The following is a 20,914-nucleotide window of genomic DNA, read 5'->3' as shown; positions in this document are numbered from 1 at the left end:
TATTTTAGAGAGTAATTCTGCTATATGAAGTGTTGACAATTGCCCACGGAGTGTTATTTCCGATAACGGCAAAATGTGACGTCATTTCCGGTTCCGGAATGTCCCCGGAATTGTACTTCCGGTTTCGCTAAATTGTAAAGTTGTTTCCGGTCCGTTCTTAAGGATAGACGTGACAGGCTAAGATGATACAGGGTAGTAGTATGGGACAAACATGTCAGTTCCGGACTACATAGGAAATTTAGTTAGTTGCTGAAATTTGCAACTGGGGCCGTGGATCACATTAGATCCATATCTAAACCACATTGGATGCTAGAGAAATACGCATCTAGACAAATTTAGATGGTGTAAAGTGGAACTATGATCAGATATGGCCGGAGAACAGCATTATGATCAGTGGAACTAGTGTCTAGATGCGTATTTCTCTAGAATCCAATGTGGTTTAGATATGGATCTAATGTGATCCACGGCCCCAGTTGCAAATTTCAGCAACTAACTAAATTCCACCCCAAACATGGTAGTGACGTTACGATTTTGGGGATTAAAATATTCGACCACCTATCTACATTGATCAATTCTATATAATATGTGTAATTACCCGAAACGAGGCTTTATGAGCTATTATAAGCCCTCTTATTTTTATAAGCTATTAATCTGATCAATTCTATATAATATGTGTAATTACCCGAAACGAGGCTTTATGAGCTATTATAAGCCCACTTATTTTTATAAGCTATTTTTATAAGCTATTAATCTGAATGTTTCTCTGATTACCATCTATCTCTATCTCTATTTGTATCTGATTTGTTATGCTATCCAAGTAGCCATTTCCCTTGTTTCTATAGTAACCCACTCAAGTAGCCATATTTCTATTCACACCTATTTGTATACACAGCTTGCAAGTGAGCTACAATCGATACACACAAGTGTAATTTTAAAAATCGTTATATAATTTTTTTAGATACATGTTATGTCTGTCTGTTTCTAATAGATACAAGATGATTATGTCCTTTTCTGTATATTCCGGAACTGACATGTTTGTCCCATACTATTATTCTGTATCATCTTAGCCTGTCACGTCTATCCTTAAGTAAGGTCTGTCTGTTTCTAATAAATACAAGATGATTATGTCCTTTCCTATGTAGTCCGGAACTGACATGTTTGTCCCATACTACTACCCTGTATCATCTTAGCCTGTCACATCTATCCTTAAGAACGGACCGGAAACAACGTTACAATTTAGCGAAACCGGAAGTACAATTCCGGGGACATTCCGGAACCGGAAATGACGTCACATTTTGCCGTTATCGGAAATAACACTCCGTGGGCAATTGTCAACACTTCATATAGCAGAATTACTCTCTAAAATAATTATCCAATCTCATTATGGCTAAATGAATCACTATAGCCATATCCTGGCACAATAAGTTGGGTATTTTAGAATTTTGCTAAATTCTGCTATACTATATGCAGATACACCGGAAGTGACATCAGTGTCCTTACCAACCGGAAGTCAACATCCGGTACTAACCTTGGTATTAAGTAACTATACACTCGTAACAGATATCATGTAGACTACTTCCCTTATCTAAGCTAACACAGATTAGTTAGTTAGGACTAATACAGGACCAATATTGGAATAGTATTGGAGAAAATGCCCTTACTATGAATACAATGCCCATACCCACAATGCAGTCAACAGGAAGTGGGCGGAGCTTAAAGTTTTGGCACAAAAATTCAATTTGATTATTGGCTACAATACCCTTTATAAGGACACATTCTCCTAAATAAACTCAGTCTTGATAAAGGCCTTACAGGGGCCGAAACGCGTCAACTGAGTATTGTTAAGCCTATTCCCTTTTATGTAAAATTGTGTGAAGTTACCTGCACCATATTTTTCTTTATATTTTAGGTGGATACCGTTTTTTGGGCCAATCTGGTTCAGTCCTTTAGTCTGTTTTTTTCACTCCTGTGGACACTACTTCTCCTCCTCTCCCACCCTCAAGGATTTATCTACACTGTGGGATCACTACAAGGAATATCCATTTAGGTTTGGGTGACTATTTTTATTTTTACTTTTTTTCACTTTGTCTACACTGCATATTTTTTCATTTTCTGTCTTGTTCGCCACAGAATTACAACTCACTATTTTTAAGACACATTTTTAAAGACATACATGTTTTTATCACATTGACTCTGGATTTTTATTTTTAAATTTTATGCTTATTCTGGATTTTGAATTTTGGATTTTTCGCACTATTGAACACTTTTGGACACTAGTTATTTGGTTTTATATGGTTTAACACCCATTACCCAGTCCCGTGCAATCTCAGTCTAGGACCGTTGAATATCTGTTGCTGATTATTTGTTGTCGACAATTTTGCACATTGTTTGTATAACTTGAACTGTTTTTATCTGTCATTTTTTCTCATGGATCCATGATATATATTGTATGTTTTTAAACTGTTATTAAATTTTAACTGTAGTAAACTTATAGTGCTTTCCCCTTTTGCTTTCCCCTTTTGCCTCCGGTTTGGTAGGCGCTTGGGGGATCCCCTTTCTAACTTGACTTCTATTGGTGGTCACTAGGTACACCCCTCCCCCGAGCCAGGGGCTTAGAGTAGGCGCTAGTTCCATCTCCCACTAACCCACCACCCACATACCCCTAATCTAACCCAAACCCCCCTTAAATAAACCTAACACTAAGCCCCTGAAGATCTTCCTACCTTATCTTCACCATACCAGGTTCACCGATCGATCCAGAAGCCAATCGGATTGAACTTGATTTCATCAGCCAATCAGAATTTTCCTACCTTAATTCCAATTGGCTGATAGAATCCTATCAGCCAATCGGAATTTGAGGGACGCCATCTTGGATGACGTCCCTTAAAGGAACCGTCATTCATCAGGAAGTCGTCGGTGAAGATGGATGTTCCGTGTCGGCGGGATGAACATGGTATCCGGAAGAAAGAAGATTGAAGATGCCGTTCATAAAAGACTTCAGCCGGATCATGGACCTCTTCAGCTCCCGCTTGGATGAAGACTTCAGCCGGATCATGGACCTCTTCAGCCCCCCGCTTGGGCTTGGATCAAGACATCGGAGGAGCTCTTCTGGATCGATCGGTGAACCTGGTATGGTGAAGATAAGGTAGGAAGATCTTCAGGGGCTTAGTGTTAGGTTTATTTAAGGGGGGTTTGGGTTAGATTAGGGGTATGTGGGTGGTGGGTTGTAATGTTGGGGGGGGGATTGTATGTGTTTTTTTTACAGGCAAAAGAGCTGAATTCTTTGGGGCATGCCCCGCAAAGGGCCCTGTTCAGGGCTGGTAAGGTAAAAGAGCTTTGAACTTTTGTAATTTAGAATAGGGTAGGGCATTTTTTATTTTGGGGTCTTTGTTATTTTATTAGGGGGCTTAGAGTAGGTGTAATTAGTTTAAAATTGTTGTAATATTTTTCTGATGTTTGTAAATATTTTTTTATTTTTTGTAACTTAGTTCTTTTTTATTTTTTGTACTTTAGTTAGCTTATTTAATTGTATTTATTTGTAGATATTGTATTTAATTAATGTATTGATAGTGTAGTGTTAGGTTTAATTGTAGGTAATTGTAGGTATTTTATTTAATTAATTTATTGATAGTGTAGTGTTAGGTTTAATTGTAACTTAGGTTAGGATTTATTTTACAGGTAATTTTGTAATTATTTTAACTATTTTAGCTATTAAATAGTTTTTAACTATTTAATAGCTATTGTACCTGGTTAAAAAAAATACAAAGTTATCTGTAAAATAAATATAAATCCTAAAATAGCTATAATATAAATATAATTTATATTGTAGCTATATTAGGATTTATTTTACAGGTAAGTATTTAGCTTTAAATAGGAATAATTTATTTAATAAGAGTTAATTTATTTCGTTAGATTTAAATTATATTTAATTTAGGGGGGTGTTAGTGTTAGGGTTAGACTTAGCTTTAGGGGTTAATACATTTATTAGAATAGCGGTGAGCTCCAGTCGGCAGATTAGGGGTTAATACTTGAAGTTAGGTGTCGGCGATGTTAGGGAGGGCAGATTAGGGGTTAATACTATTTATTATAGGGTTATTAAGGCGGGAGTGAGGCAGATTAGGGGTTAATAACTTTATTATAATAGCGGTGCAGTCCGCTCGGCAGATTAGGGGTTAATAAGTGTAGGCAGGTGGAGGCGACGTTGAGGGGGGCAGATTAGGGGCTAATAAATATAATATAGGGGTCGGCGGTGTTAGGGGCAGAAGATTAGGGGTACATAAGGATAACGTAAGTAGCGGCGCTTTGCGGTCGGCAGATTAGGGGTTAATTATTGTAGGTAGCTGGCGACGACGTTGTGGGGGGCAGGTTAGGGGTTAATAAATATAATATAGGGGTTGGCGGTGTTAGGGGCAGCGGATTAGGGGTACATAAGGATAACGTAGGTGGCGGTCGGCAGATTAGGGGTTAAAAAAAATTAATCGAGTGGCGGCGATGTGGGGGGACCTCGGTTTAGGGGTACATAGGTAGTTTATGGGTGTTAGTGTACTTTAGAGCACAGTAGTTAAGAGCTATATAAACTGGCGTTAGCCCAGAAAGCTCTTAACTACTGACTTTTTTCTGCGGCTGGAGTTTTGTCATTAGATTTCTAACGCTCACTTCAGACACGACTCTAAAATACCGGAGTTAGAAAGATCCCATTGAAAAGAAAGGATACGCAATTGACGTAAGGGGATCTGCGGTATGGAAAAGTAGCGGCTGAAAAGTGAGCGTTAGACCCTTTCTTGACTGACTCCAAATACCGGCGGTAGCCTAAAACCAGCGTTAGGAGCCTCTAACGCTGGTTTTCATGGCTACCGCCAAACTCTAAATCTAGGCCTAAAAGATTTTGATTGGAAAAATATTTAGCATTTAATATTAACTTAAGCAATCAAAATTTACAGAGAAATAAACTACAGACCTATAATAATCAATTAAAGCGATAACATAATAACTCCAACTAGCAAGAAAAACAGAATAATGCCAAGATAAAACTATAAAGATAATTAAATAATATTTTCAAAATAACACAAAAATTGGCATGATAATATGAACTAAATATTTGATTATAAACCCTCTAAGGTAATTGCAGAGAATCAGGTAAATTAATAATTATGACAAACCGTCAGATAATAATTTATCATAATTCCTGATTCACCCGGTGTTATTGTCGACAAATAAGACCAGGTGGTATGAATTTTTCAAAGGAAAACACAAAGCTATAAAACAATTAATTAATTTACCTGATCAAATAGACAAAGGTATTTTACATAAATGTCAAGTGTAAATCTTAATAACATTAACATTTAAAGTGACTTAATTTCATACATCACCAAAGTAAATAAATTCCCCCTTTGCAGACAGGAATCAAACTGTCAGGTTGTAGGTCTCTCCAAGTAGGCTAAACTAGACTCAGCAGTTATAATCCAATAATCTCGGACCTCAGTAGTTGATTAGCAAATTACCAACTCCATATATTATGTGACCAGTTCCAAAACACAGGAAAATGACCCCCTCCTATTGGGCTAGACCCTATATATTTCCATTCTCTCATCTAGGAGGAGAGATTATAATATTTTAATCATTAATTAACATAAAGTTAATTAGATGAAATATTATTGTTCTAACAGTAAATAGCTCCCGCATATAGTGTAAAAATTCAAGGAAAATACTTATTTTATTTATGTTTACCCCAACATTCCTAAACTACAGTCAAGGTTATAAATTGCACTTACTTACAGAAATAAGCAACTAGCTGGGGCCTAAGCAAGTAAACTACCTTGAATCATGGAAAACAACATGGAGTCTGTTGTGTCATGAAAAATTCATGACAGGATTCAGCTGGTAGATGCTGTTTAGGTGGTTCCTATAAGCTGTAGTATGGCCCTGATATTGTCAGTGTTCGATAACCACTGAAAATGAGGTCTGACGATGATTCAAAATAAGATCCACAGTGCCCAGACTTATAGCTCAGTTGGTGATATTTTAGAAAAATTGTATGGCAATTTACCCTCAGGACACCATATATGAGGCTAAAATATGCACAGCTCCCAAAAGTTGCAACCATCTAGTTCAACAACTGGATCCGCCCTCCCAAAGTTTCCATTTTGAATAGAATCCTTTAATACAGTTGTTCTTTCTTCACAATCAAAAGTTTGCTTATCTCCTTTGACTATTGGTGTCTTACTATCTGTTCTTTTGTCCCCCTCCCCTCCCCGATATAGATGAAGGTTTTGTCTGCATTTTTCACTGACTGTGCTATCTTTATATAAACTATATAGCCTACTGTGGGGCTCTCCCATTTTTGACCTGTAGAATACAGCAATGCATACATTTGTAAAGCTGTCATCCGGTTCCATTAACATGTTATTTTTTTCATTCCATGTAGGTCTTTAACTAATATGGATGTTAAGAATGTATATGTTTACCCTTGGAGCCTGCTGGTGTCCCTCAGTGTCTAAAATATGCACATGAGGACATCATGTACTAATCTTTCTTTCTAAATTCAATAGGAGTGTAATTAATGGTTTCCTTGAGTCCCTTTATTTATTACATTTTATGCTTCTAGCGGGGTTTTCTGGGGGACCTAATAATTGCCTAACATTCCTGCTATCCTGTGGTGTTTTACTCAGAGCTTAATTGGCTCTGTAGGTTGTGAGTATATTTTCAGCTTTTGCTACATCTTCTCCATAAAGCTTAAAGGGACATTAAACACTTTGAGATGGTAATATAAAATGATAAATTGTATATAATAAAACAACTCTGCAATATACTTTCATTATTTATTTTGTCCTCTTTGCCTGTAATTCCATTCTGAAATTGTGAGCTTTTCAGTTCCTGTTAGTAATGGAAGTGCAGAACACTGTTAAATCCAGCACAACCATTGACTGCACACTCTAGTGACCTATTTATAATGGTCTCTAATTGGCCACAGCAGAGAAGGTAACACAAGTTACAACATGGCAGCTCCCAGTGTTTTATAGACACTAAAACTTTACACTTATTTTGTCACTTTTTAAACAACTAATGAAACTTTAAAAAATACATCTACATGTTAGTCATGGACTAATCTTTTCTTTGAATGCATCATTCTATCTAGCATGTATTTAGTGTTTAATGTCCCTTTAAGTATTACAATATGTGTATATCTATGTTTCTGTATTGAGGACACTAATTTAAAATCTATCTGGATATTTTTTGAAGAAGACAATTGGAGTTAATCTTCATAGGACTATTGTGCATTACCATAAATTTGTTGTATGTTGTTTTGTACATACTGTTATATATCACAATTATTTATTTTTATTCAATTTTTGACATGTATACTTACACTTGTATATTACTCACACCTATTACATACCAGTCTTGAAGTATGAGGGCTTAATTTAAAACATAGCATTTATTGCAAACGTAATTAAAAACAGAAGGTGCACAATAAAATTAGTGTGAGTTAGATAAGCCTACGCGTTTCTGCTACTGCCCTTGTCATGGCTCAATATTGTTCTGAACAACCCACTATATATAAGAACAGTAAAAACAACCTATTGGATAATAGGAAACACAACCCACTCCTCCCTTAAAGAGACAATGTATACCTTCTGAGGCCCATACCGTAATCATAAATGTCTGCATTGTCATAAATTATTTCAAGTGGGTATTATTTACTGCATAATAATAGCAGAAATCAAAGTTAGTATAGAGACATTGGGGCCGAATTACTAAATGTCAGAGGGACATGATCGCTGTAGCAGATACTGGGGTCTATTTATCCGACACTGCGGATCAGGTCCGACAGACATCGCTGAATGCGGAGAGCAATACGCTCTCCGTATTCAGCATTGCACCAGCAGCTCTTGTGAGCTGCTGGTGCAACGCCGCCCCCTGCAGACTCGCGGCCAATTGGCTGTCAGCAGGGAGGTGTCAATCAACCCGATCGTACTCAATCGGGTTGATTTCTGGCGATTCCTGTCCGCCTCATCAGAGCAGGCGGACAGGGTTATGGAGCAGCGGTCTAGTGAAATGCTTGTGCAATGCTGCCCCCTGCAGATTCGCTAGCAGGGGGTGTCAATAATCCGGATCATATCCGATCGGAATGATTGCTATCCGCCGCCTCAGAGGTGGCGGATAAGTTAATAAGCAACAGTCTTATGACTGCTACTTCTTAACTCTTGTTTCTAGTGATCTGGAAACTACGGGGGTAGATTGCAGCATCCACAGCTTGTTAAATCTACCCCATAGTATATTATACATTTTGCAAATTTTACAAATTGCTAAAGTTTAAAATATGCACATGCAAAAACTCATAGTGACTCACGATGGTAATTACTATGCTGAACAGAAATAATCATGCATAGATCAACATTAGCTAAAATTGGTAGTATGAAGACACATTAGTACTAACTGCAAATTACCAAAGTATAAAATATGTGCTTGCAAAAACTGACTCACAATGGAAAGTATTATGCTAGACAGAAATAATCATGCATAATATTCACATATAAAAAATGTAAAACATATACTATAAACTGAATGTAAGAGTACATGATTGCAATGCATAATACAGCTCATAATAATGTGAGTTATTACTATTCAACATTTATTTTGTGTTTAATCCACACAAGGAAAAATAGGGGAAACCAGTTTCGGATTATTCCCAGAAGTTAATAAAGTCGTATTCAGAATTGAAGCTTGCAGGTACTCTTGTCTGCAGTTTAAAAATCCAGAACATTTCTCTTTTTCTTAAAATGGTATCCTTTGTGCCACCTCTTTTTGGTTTAACAATTTGCTCTATAGCCATCCATCTAAAGGAGGTATCTCTTTTATTATGTACAGAGACAAAGGGGCATATTTATTAAGCTCCGTATGGAGCTTGATGCCCCTTGTTTCCGGTGAGCCGAAACAGAATTTATGAAGACTGCTGTTCCATAACATGTCCGCCTGCTCTGAGGCCGCGGACAGAAATCAACCCGAATGAATATGATCGGTTTGATTGACACCCCCTGCTAGCGACCGCAGAGACGGCATTGCACCAACTTTATTGGACCCAGTTTATTCCTCTACCCGCTACCCTTTGAAGAGTACAGGTCACCATTTATGTCAGTGTCCCCTAGTAGCCAATTTTCTTTCTTAATCAAGGGATTGTGTGATTTCTTAAGAAGTGACATCTGATTCAATATTCAATGGAAACTCATGTTATAATATAATAGAAGGTGATAAGGATTTACTGTACGTATACTCAAAATGTTTTGAAGCATATTTTAAGTTCCCTTCTGTTTAATTCAAGCCTAGTCACATACATGGTGACAATGATGGCTGTAAAAATAATAATACCTATATATAATCCAGCTGGAAATGAGTATAAAGGGATAAAGTTGTTATTAAGACTCACATGACAATTAAAATGGGAGTAAGTTCAACACCCAATACTCTAACCGGTTTGTTACTGTTCTTTCCTCTTTGACAATTTATAAAAAATAGATCAAGATTTTTTAGTTTATGCTTAATAATGCAGTTGAAACTGCTCGCATGTTGGAAGTTGATATATAAAGGCCAAATTATCAAGCCGTCAACTATGCTGCATTCACCGGCACCAATACGCTCGCCTAACATCGCGGCCGCGGACCTGAATACGCTCTCCTTATTTATAAAAAAAGCTGTCAAAAAGCAGCGCACAAAGTATGGGGCAATGAGCAGCGGACTGTTGTTAACTAACAGTCATCGATCTCGCTGCTATTCGGCTTTTTCCCAACTTTATTTATACCCTGTCACTAAACACCGCCACTATACTAAAATGTTTAACCCCTATCCCACCGCTCCCGGACCCCGCTGCAACTCTAATAAAGTTATTAACCCCTATCCCACTGCTCCCGGACCCCACCGCAACTCTATTAAAGTTATTAACCCCTATCCCGCCGCTCCCGGACCCCACCACAACTCTAATAAAGTTATTAACCCCTATCCCTCCACTCCCGGAGCCCACCGCAACTCTAATAAAGTTATTAACCCCTATGCCGCCACTCCCGGACCCCTCCGCAACTAAATAAATGTATTAACCCCTAAACCCCTGGCCTCCCACATCACTACCACTTACTAAACCTATTAACCCCTAAACTGCTAGCCCCCCACATCGCCATAAACTACATTAAGCTATTAATCCCTCAACCTAACAACCCGCTAACTTCACATTAAATATTAACTCATCCCTATCTTATAATAAATTTAAACTTGCCTTTAGAATTAAAATAAACTATATTAAACTACTAATGAACCTACCCTAACTATTATACTAAAATTAAATTAAACTATATTAAACTATTCATTAACCTACCCTAACTTTTATAGTAAAATTACATTAAAATATATTAAACTATTCATTAACCTACCCTAACTATTGTACTAAAACTACATTAAACTAACAATTAAATTAACTATATTAAATATTTAAAACCTAACCCTACTCAAATTATTTAAATCTATTAAAAATTACTGTTACAAAAAATAACAACTAAGTTACACAAAATAAAAAACACTAAGTTACACAAAATAAAAAATAAATTATCACATTTTTAAACTAATTACACCTAATCTAATAGCCCTATCAAAATGAAAAAGCCCCCCAAAATAAAACAAAAAACATAGCTTACAATAAAGTACCAATGGCCCTTAAAAGGGCCTTTTGCGGGCATTGCCCCAAAGAAATCAGTTCATTTACCTGTAAAATAAAATACAAACACCCCCTCAATAGTAAAACTCAACACCCACAAAACCATCCCCCCAAATAAAAACCTATCTAAAAAACCTAAGCTCACCATTGCCCTGAAAAGGACATTTGTATGGGCATTGCCCTTAAAAGGGCATTTAGCTCTTTTTCAGCCCAAAGTCCCTAAGCTAAAATTAAAACCCACCCAATAAACCCTTAGAAAAATACTAACACCCGAAGATCCACTTACAGTTTTCGAAGACCGGACATCGATCCTTATCCAAGCAGCAGAAGTCCTCAACGAAGCCGTCAGAAGTCTTCATCCAAGCGGGCCGAAGTCTTTATCCAAGCCGGTAGAAGTCTTCATCCAGACGGCATCTTCTATCTTCATCCATCCGGCGTGGAGCGGTTCCATCTTCAAGACATACGGCGCAGAGAATTCTCTTCTTCTGACGTTTCTTGAAGAATGAAGTTTCCTTTGAATGACATCATCCAAGATGGCATCTCTTACATTCTGTTTGGTTGATAGAATTCTATCAGCCAATCAGAATTAAAGGGGAAAAAAATCTTATTGGCTGTTGCAATCAGCCAATAGGATTGAGCTTTCATCCTATTGGCTGATCCAATCAGCCAATAGGATTGAGCTTGCGTTCTATTGGCTATTCCAATCAGCCAATAGAATGTGAACTTAATCCTATTGGCTGATTGTATCAGCCAATAGGATGAAAGCTCAATCCTATTGGCTGATTGCAACAGCCAATAGGATTTTTTCCCCTTCAATTCCAATTGGATGATAGAATTATATCAGCCAATTGGAATGTAAGAGACACCATCTTGGATGATGTCATTTAAAGGAAACTTCATTCTTCAAGAGACGTCGGAAGAAGAGGATGCTTTGTGCCGAATGTCTTAAAGATGGAGCCGCTCCGCTCTGGATGGATGAAGATAGAAGATGCCGTCTGGATGAATACTTCTGCCGGCTTGGATGAAGACTTTGGCCCGCTTGGATGAAGACTTCTGCCGGCTTTGCTGAGGACTTCTGCTGCTTGGATGAGGATGGATGTCCGGTCTTCGAATACTGTAAGTGGATCTTCAGGTGTTAGTGTTAGGGTTTTTTAAGGGTTTATTGGGTGGGTTTTAATTTTAGGTTAGGGACTGTGGGCTGAAAAAGAGCTAAATGCCCTTTTAAGGGCAATGCCCATACAAATGCCCTTTTCAGGGCAATTGAGAGCTTAGGTTTTTTTAGATAGGTTTTTATTTGGGGGGGTTGGTTGTGTGTGTGGTGGGTTTTACTTTTGGGGGGGATGTTTCTATTTTAATTTACAAGTAAAAGAACTGATTTATTTGGGGCAATGCCCCGCAAAAGGCCCTTTTAAGGGTCATTGGTAGTTTATTGTAAGCTATGTTTTTTTATTTTGGGGGGCTTTTTTATTTTGATAGGGCTATGATATTAGGTGTAATTAGTTTAAAAATTGTATAATTTATTTTTTATTTTGTGTAACTTGGTTGTTATTTTTTTGTAACTTAGTCATTTTTATTTGTAGATTTAAATAACTTGAGTAGGGTTAGGTTTTTAAATATGTAACATAGTTAATTTAATTGTTAGCTTAATGTAGTTTTAGTATAATAGTTAGGGTAGGTTAAGTAATAGTTTAATATAGTTTAATGTAATTGTAGTATAACAGTTAGGGTAGGTTAATGAATAGTTTAATATAGTTTAAGTTAATTGTAGGATAATAGTTAGGGTAGGTTAATTAGTAGTTTAATAAAGTTTATTTTAATTCTAAAGGTAAGTTTAAATGTATTATAAGATAGGGATGATTTAATATTTAATGTAAAAGTTAGTGGGTTGTTAGGTTTAGGGGTTAATAGCTTAATGTAGTTTATGGTGATTTGGGGGGCTGGCGGTTTAGGGGTTAATAGGTTTAGTAAGTGGTAGTGATTGGGGAGGCCAGGGGTTTAGGGGTTAATACATTTATTTAGTTGCGGCCGGGTCCAGGAGCGGAAGGATAGGGGTTAATACATTTATTTAGTTGCGGTGGGGTCTGGGAGCAGCGGGGTAGGGGTTAAAATATGTATTTAGGTTGCAACGGGGTCCGGGAGCGGCGGTGTCAAGGTATAGGTGAAGATTAATATATATATATATATATATATATATATATATATATATATATATTATATATTTGGCCTATCAGCACCAAATGATTTATTCATTCATAAAACATTAAAATTGAATTGAAACCGATATTCAATCCTCCCCCACTGCTGTGATTACACAGGATAGGTCACAAAGTCACTTAAAAAGGAATGTTGTAAAAGTGATTTTGAGAAAGAGCAGTTTTATAGCTTAAATTAAAAGATAACATTTAAACCATTTCAAAGGCAAAAACTTCAATAAGAGATGGTCAATCTATATAGCTATATATTCCAGGTTTTAGATCAGACATAAGATACGCTTCTCCTAATTAAGATAGCATTTAAATTGTTTCAAAAGGAATGGCCATGTTTATTTTGTGTAATATAAATCTCGGATCAAACTTGATGATCTCCTTTCCTGATGAAGAGGACATAGGAGAACCAGATTATAAAATAGATAACCCCATGCAAGGATATATATTGACATTATGTCAGAGAAATAGCTGGATTGTCTATCTTGTCAAACAAAGATAAACATAGTACATAAGTTACAGGAAAGTTTTGGTTGGTAGAGTCAATGGTCTGTACTTTGGAGGAGGATATGCTCAAGAGTCTTTTGAAATCCTTCACTAAATCTTTCTAATCTGAAAAGAAACAGATGCTAACAGACATATGTGATAACAACGCAATGGCTCACTGAAGCTTTTGAAGCCAAATAAGATGCAAAGACCCTCCCCCAGACATACGTCTGGGGGAGGATAACACACAGCAAAAGCACATGGCTTGAACTATAATTTCAAATTTCACTGTTTAAAATAACTGTACTTAGATTTCAGTAAAACATACTTCAGGCAAAAAGCATAAAATGTCTTAGCCTCTATGTTTTTAAGCATATGAATATGGATATCTGTGGACCTAAGAAGCAATGATTAATAACACTATTATTTTTATTTCAGATCTGCATAGACAAGATTTAGGCATTCAAGATTTATTAGAAATATGAAATATATTATATTCATGTTGGGATGCAGTGCAGTACTGAATATGAAATACGCTGTGGTTTTTATGTAAATGCCAGGATACTGGTGACATTTTTAATGGATTTTAAGCTAATCAGTTAGCAGTATAAATTCCTTTGATATAATATAATGTTAAAAACATAATGTGTTTGGTATCGAGGAAATCAGAAAAATGATAAGATACTACCCCATCTATAATTAATATTGTAATTGATTAATGCAATGTTATAGTATTGTTTAAATGATCATTATATGGGAGATATTTAAGATGTAGCAAAGATGAATGTTAGGAATGAATCTATTTGTTTGTCATGTTGCCCCCGATGGCCAAAACCCGGTGTTGCGATGCAAGAATTACAGTCAAAAGACAAATGGTTGTTAACAAAGATGCATTTTTTACTAGCAAACATATATCCCAGGTTATCCAATCAGAAGGGACAAGGATCCGTAAGGGCCTAGCCAATTTGTCAGTGATGGTACAAAACAAAAAGGGGTGGGGTAATATCAGATGATAAAAACCCCAAGCATAGAAAAGGCTGGGGGCTGTCTGTGTGCAAAAAGTGTGACTGCTAAAAACTTGGCTGCGTTACGTTCAGTTACAAAAGGCATAATAGCTACCTTCTTTTCCACATGCAAAAATTCAATGTTGGTATTCTGAGGCGAATTGGATAAACAAAGAAGTTTTTGGGAGATTGAACTACAATTTGGTTCAAACTGGTGATGTATGGTTGTTCTAATTTTTTTTATATTTTAAACAAAGATAATTGGTAAGACCATAGTCATTGTAAGTAATAGATTAAAAAGAGCAGCTTGTATTTTAGCTTATATTCATAGCCTGTATATTTTAAACTAATCCTAAATTTTAAGCTGTTTATCTTTGCAAAATATATAGATATATATCTTAAAATTGGTTTTAATTATAAGTAACTAAGAATTTGTTCCAGTTTAAATAAATGGACATTTAAAGTAACTGTTTACATTAAGAATATATGTACTTTTAGTGTCCTAATTAGAATTATATTAGAACCAATTGTAGCTATATAGCTGATTGTACTTTTGAATGCTAGTAGCTAACATCTTTGAATCTCAATGAAAGGTTATTGTGAATAAGGCTAATTTTATAGGTAAACTTTTATGAACTTTGCATAGCATAGTTTAATAGTTTTAAACGTATTGACTCATACTCTGGTTCCTACAAATATATTTCAATGTGTTTATAGATATCAACTAATAAAAAAGAATTCAGGAATTTATATTAATTTTATGGTTTATAGTATATGCATATTGATTAAGGGTTTATTTTAAAGAATAATTATTAAATATATTGAGTTATAACCCGGCCATATACCGACACCGGGATAGGGGTTAATATATTTATTTAGGTTGCAGTGGTCTCCAGGAGCGGCGGGATAGGGTTAATAACTTTATTTAGTGGTGGCTATGTCGGGGCGGCAGATTAGGGGTGTTTAGACTCAGGGCTTATGTTAGGGTGTTAGGTGTAAACTTTACTGGTTTTCTACCATAGAAATCAATGGGATATCTCGCAGCATTGAACATAAGCTTTCGCTGCTTTCAGACTCCCTTTGATTCCTATGGCATCTGCGGCCACCAGGGTGGCGGATTGAAAACCAGGTACGCTGGGTCGGAATAGTGGCAAGCGTACCTGTTAGAAATTTGTTAACTATCAAAAGTTGTCATATAGTGCCGAATTTGTATTCGGAACATCTGTAATGACCTAAGCATCGATCTGTGTCAGATTGAGACCAGTGGATCCTATGTTACGACACAGATTTCAACTTTTGCCAGTCTTTAGGCTTTGATAAATGGGTCGAATCAGACTCGCCACAATTACGCTGCGTAATTCCAGCATAATTGTGGCAAGTCTGTAATTGTGACAGCTTGATAAATATCCCTCATAATCTGTTGCATCACTATATAGAATGTATGAATGAACAAAACGATTGTGTATACACTTATATGGCTAAGTAACCATGACAACCTTCATAAAAGAGATGTCTATGTTAGCCTGTTTTAGAAACACAATATTTGTATTTTTTTGCATTTGGTACAATATTCAATATGACACAATTAGTTTCCACACATAGATTATCTAAGATGTTGGGATATATTTATTTTGACAATGCTTATATGTAAGCTAAATTGTAATGTTACCATGACAATACATCCAGCAGTGCTTTTACATAACTGCTTGAAATGGATTAAGTGTAATTATTAACATGTGGCACATCAGCTTAGCACAACATTAACACACTGCACTTGCATATATGTTGATGTTAAATGCATTTGTAATTTTGATGGTGCAAATGTGAATTAATTAAGTTGAGAATCATTCTTTACTGGAAGTGATGTCACTTCCGGTTTGGTGGAACGCAAATATGCGTTTCAACAACGATATTGGAATACTATGAGAGAGGTGAGAGGCACTAGTGTGATTGGCACTAAGGAAGTTTACACTTAGCATAAGAAGTACACAAGATGCACTATGATAACTATTAGTTTGCTAGCTATGCACTTGAAGTGTGTGTTGTGAAATAACACTATGTAATTTTCCTGAAAACCAGAAGTAAGCATACTTCCAGTTCAGTGGAACACATGGCGTGCGTTCCACTGAGATACACAGAGGGGCATTATTTGTAATAACACAGGTGGTTTGTATTGTATTGATTGTTTGTGATACACTATTTAAGAGTGATATGTGGCACTATTGTTTATTCTGATGAAGGGGTCTGTGTGAACCCCGAAACGTCAATACATTTTGTTTTTTACAAAAAGAAATTATTTGAATGGTGTTTGTGAGTTACCTCACAAAGACCACTGGGAGGCACTCTAATACTTTGTACAAATAGGTAAAGCTGCTGTGTGTGTGCGTAAGTGTGACTGAACGGATAATCCCTTAATCCTATCTGTCACTATTTTATTATGTAAGAATAAAGATTTAACACACTTCACCGCGCTATACCCAAATAGTTGATTTGCATATGTTGGAATTGTAGGTACAAACTAATTGCTATCTATGCAAACAATAATCTATTCCTGGAAATAATGGTATAGAGAATCAAATAATACACAAAAAAATTCACTCGAAAACCACCGTATAAAAGGTAAAATATAAAGATATAGTAGGCCAATATAACAAACTTATCCTCTTATATTCTTAGAACTGTATGCGCAATCTCATGTTTTTAGCAACAATTTGTTCGTTAAAACATATATGAAAATTCAACAGCGCCTGTAATGATTTGGACACTTGGATAAATAAACAGTCCTATCGGATCTAGAGCAAACCAAGTCCGATTTTAAACAGGTACAGTCACAAAAAAAACACTTGCTCTGATTTCAAGACCACGTATCCCTTATTGGGCTTCTATCTTACTTACATCAGGTTACCCCAATCGTATGAGGTAAGTGTGTTTCTCGACTTAGTAATCCTGTGTAGATTTCCTCCTGGAAAGCCTTTGTTGGGGGTCTGTAGGTTCTGTTCCTTTCTTGATGGGCTCCGTTAGGGTGTAGTTAGAGCTTCCGTATGGCCCCTGTTGGTCTCCCATCCATTGGAATTCAGAGTATATAGTGGGATGATACAAAAGGCAACATAGCGTAACTCTGTTATAATAAATTATTTATTGAACATACAGAGTATTACTTACAAAGTGTAACCTCAATCAGGTATCACATAGGCAGTTATAAGATGTTATTCCAGGTGTAACAAACTGTTCTTTTGTATGCAATCAAAAAGCTGCACAAACACAACTGAGACGGAGCTGTCGGCAATCGACAAACAATGCCTGTATAGAATGTTGTATGAAAAACCGCAAAGAGTGAATCGTTTGAATAAAAGAAATGCGGTAATGAATACTATATTAAAATGTTAGTTAGTTAAAGAATCAAATAGACTTTTAAAAAAGGCTTTAAATAGACTTTAAAAATAAGTGAGCAGCCGGAACACAACACCTAAAAACACCTGACGCGTTTCAAAGCTACTCAGAGCTTTTTCATCAGAGGCGAGTGTTGTATTGCGGTTTCGGCTTCCTTTTTGAACTTCCCGCTGCTTGCGTGGACAGGGGTGTGTGTCCCTAAACTGCTCTCTTATTGGCTCCCATTGTTTTCAATGTTATCTACGTAAATGGGTATTGACACTATTGAAAACAAATAATTTTTTAAAGGATACATTGCGCAATTAATTAATACAGTGTGCTTCTGTGTGTAATTACTTAGAATCCACTTAGAATCCACTATATAAAAGTAAAGTTATCAGGCACTTAAGAATTCCAGTTTTGCCGCTACACTTTATTTATTATGTTGCGATAGGTTTTACAAAACTTCCTTGTATTATATATTCAAATTTTGTGTTACTTATATCCTCACTTATAAAATCATGCTCCTTTGGTGTTATTGTATAAAAAGTAAATACAAGTTTTTTCTAGAGTGTGTGCTGTATAGATGTAGTCGCCCTACTCTGCCAGAAAGTTACTTTGAACCTGGAATGCGCATTGCCCTGAATACTCCCTAAGTACAGAATAAGGGGAGTAATGAGGGAGACTTTCTAGATTATAAAAAGGCCACTATGTCCATATCTTTGTTGAGACCCCTAGGTATTAGGGTATTGAAATTGTGGATCCAGAAAGTCTCCCTTTGGCGTAACTTTTTAACCCTGTCACCCCCATTTTTTTAGGTGGTATAAATTCCAGGATGGTCCCTTTCAAACATTTCGGATCCTCTAGGAGTCTAGTTTTATAAATTCTTTTTGATCTTCCTATATACTGCAGTCCACAGCTGCACTCTAATAGATATACTATAAAGTCACTTTTACAGTTTGTTAAGTGATTGATTTTGCATTCTTTCACATTGGATTTTGATTTTATAATGTGTGTTGGTTTATTGCCATTGTATGCATGAATGCAACCTTCGCAATTCTTTCGGTTGCATTTATAAAAACCCTTACTTTGTTTATCTAGCCAGTTGTCTCTGGTTGATTTTTTCTTTAATTTGCTGGGTGCAAGTATATTTTTTAGCGATTGTTTTTTCCTGAAGGTTATTAAAGGGCCATTTTAGGTATCTATCTTGTTTTAGGATGGGCCAGTATTTTTTAATTATGTTTTTTATTTCTGGAGCGGCCTCATTGTATGTAGTTATGAAGCCCATGCTCCTTGTTTTATTTTTATTTGTATTCTTTTTGATATTATTAGTATTAGTGTTCCTATTTAATCCATCCATATTGGAATGTCCCGACCTATCATTTAGCTTTTCTGTTTTATCTAGTAGAAGATTTCTTACTTTGTTGTAGGCTGACTCTATTATGTTTTTATTGTATTTTTTACTGATGATTTGATTTTTGAGTATATCTGCTTCTCTGTCATAATCTTCTAGTTTTGAGCAGTTCCTTCTCAATCATTGGAACTGCCCATAAGGAATGTTATTGACCCATGTTTTATGGTCTCCACTGTTTGCTGGTAAAAAGCCATTAGTATCAGTCTCTTTTCTGTAAAGATTTGTAAGAATACGGTTATTTTCATGATATAATTTGAGATCAAGAAATTCGATTTCCTGTTTATCACATTTGTGTGTGAAGGAGAGATTCATTTCATTCGAGTTGGCATTCTGTATAAATTCCTCCAAAGTAGCATCATCTCTTTTCCATATTAGGACGATATCATCGATGAATCTCCCCCACCACACAATGTGATCTAAAAAAACGTTGTTATTATATATGAAGTGGTCCTCCCAAAAACTCATATAGATATTTGCATAACTGGGGGCCATAATGGTCCCCATAGCTGTTCCGCTGATTTGTAAAAAGAAGTCACCTTCAAATTGAAAGTAATTTCTTTCTAACACAAATTTTGCACTTTCAACTAGAAAGTTTCTCAGATCCTCTGAGAGATTGGTTTTGTTCTTTAAAGTGATGTCTAGTACCTGGATTCCTTTGGTGTGTGGGATATTTGTATAAAGGTCTGACACATCTAAGGTAACCCATTTATAGTTATTTTTCCATTGGATAGTTTCAATTTTTTTTATAGTATCCTAACGTATCCTTAAGATATGACTTGAGTTGTGGTACTATTGGTTTTATATGGAAATCTACCAATTCTGACAGTCGAGCTGTTAATGAATTGATGCCAGACACTATGGGTCTCCCTGGTGGAATATTGTTATTTTTATGGATTTTTGGTAAGTGGTAGAAAGTCGCTGTTTTTGGCTATAGATTTTGTAAATATTTGAATTCTGAATTACTAAGGATCCCTTTGTATTTTGCAGTGTCTATTAGGTCGATATATTCATTAAGAAATGTTGTTCTTGGATCGCCTTTTAGTTTTTTATAGATCTTATTGTCACCTAAGAGATTATAGGCCTCTTATAGGTAGTCGGTTCTATTTTGAAGTACCAGACCTCCACCCTTATCGGCCTCTCTTATGATAAGGTCATCATTGTTTTTTATTGACTCTATAAATTCTTTTTTGCTTAGATTGTCTCTTTTTATTTTGTAGTTGTTACATAAGTCAATTAAATCGTTTGACACTAGGTCATAGAATGTAGGTATTAGATTGCCCTTAGACTGAACAGGGAAGAATTGTGAAGTTGGTTTCAGATTGGAGTAAATCTTTTGAGAATTACTCTCCTCTGAATCTTCCCAGTGGGATTCTAATTGGAGTTCATGTAATGAAATTAAGGCCTCTATATCATTATCTGTTAGTGTGCATAGATCACTATTTTGATGTGTGATTGAATCTTTTTAGTTTTTTTCAAATTTTGGGATGTCCACTGAGGTTTTGTTCTTGTGTCTATGTGGAATTGTGGAGTCTCTGTAAAATTTTGTGTATTTTTTATGTGTTGTGGGGTGTGTATTTTTCTTTTTTGTTGGGGGAAGTAGGGTCTGGAGTTTTTTGTCTGTTGTTCTTGTTTAATGTATCTATAATCATGATCATAATGGTCCTGATTTTGCTGTTCTCTAAAATTTTCCTGTTCATATCTTCAATTCTCTCTGTAGTTTTCCCTATAATTCTCCCTA

The sequence above is a fragment of the Bombina bombina genome, chromosome 3 (assembly GCF_027579735.1).
Source record: "Bombina bombina isolate aBomBom1 chromosome 3, aBomBom1.pri, whole genome shotgun sequence".
NCBI lineage: Eukaryota > Metazoa > Chordata > Amphibia > Anura > Bombinatoridae > Bombina > Bombina bombina.
The sequence above is the reverse complement of the archived record's forward strand: the minus strand, read 5'-3'. Positions refer to the sequence as shown.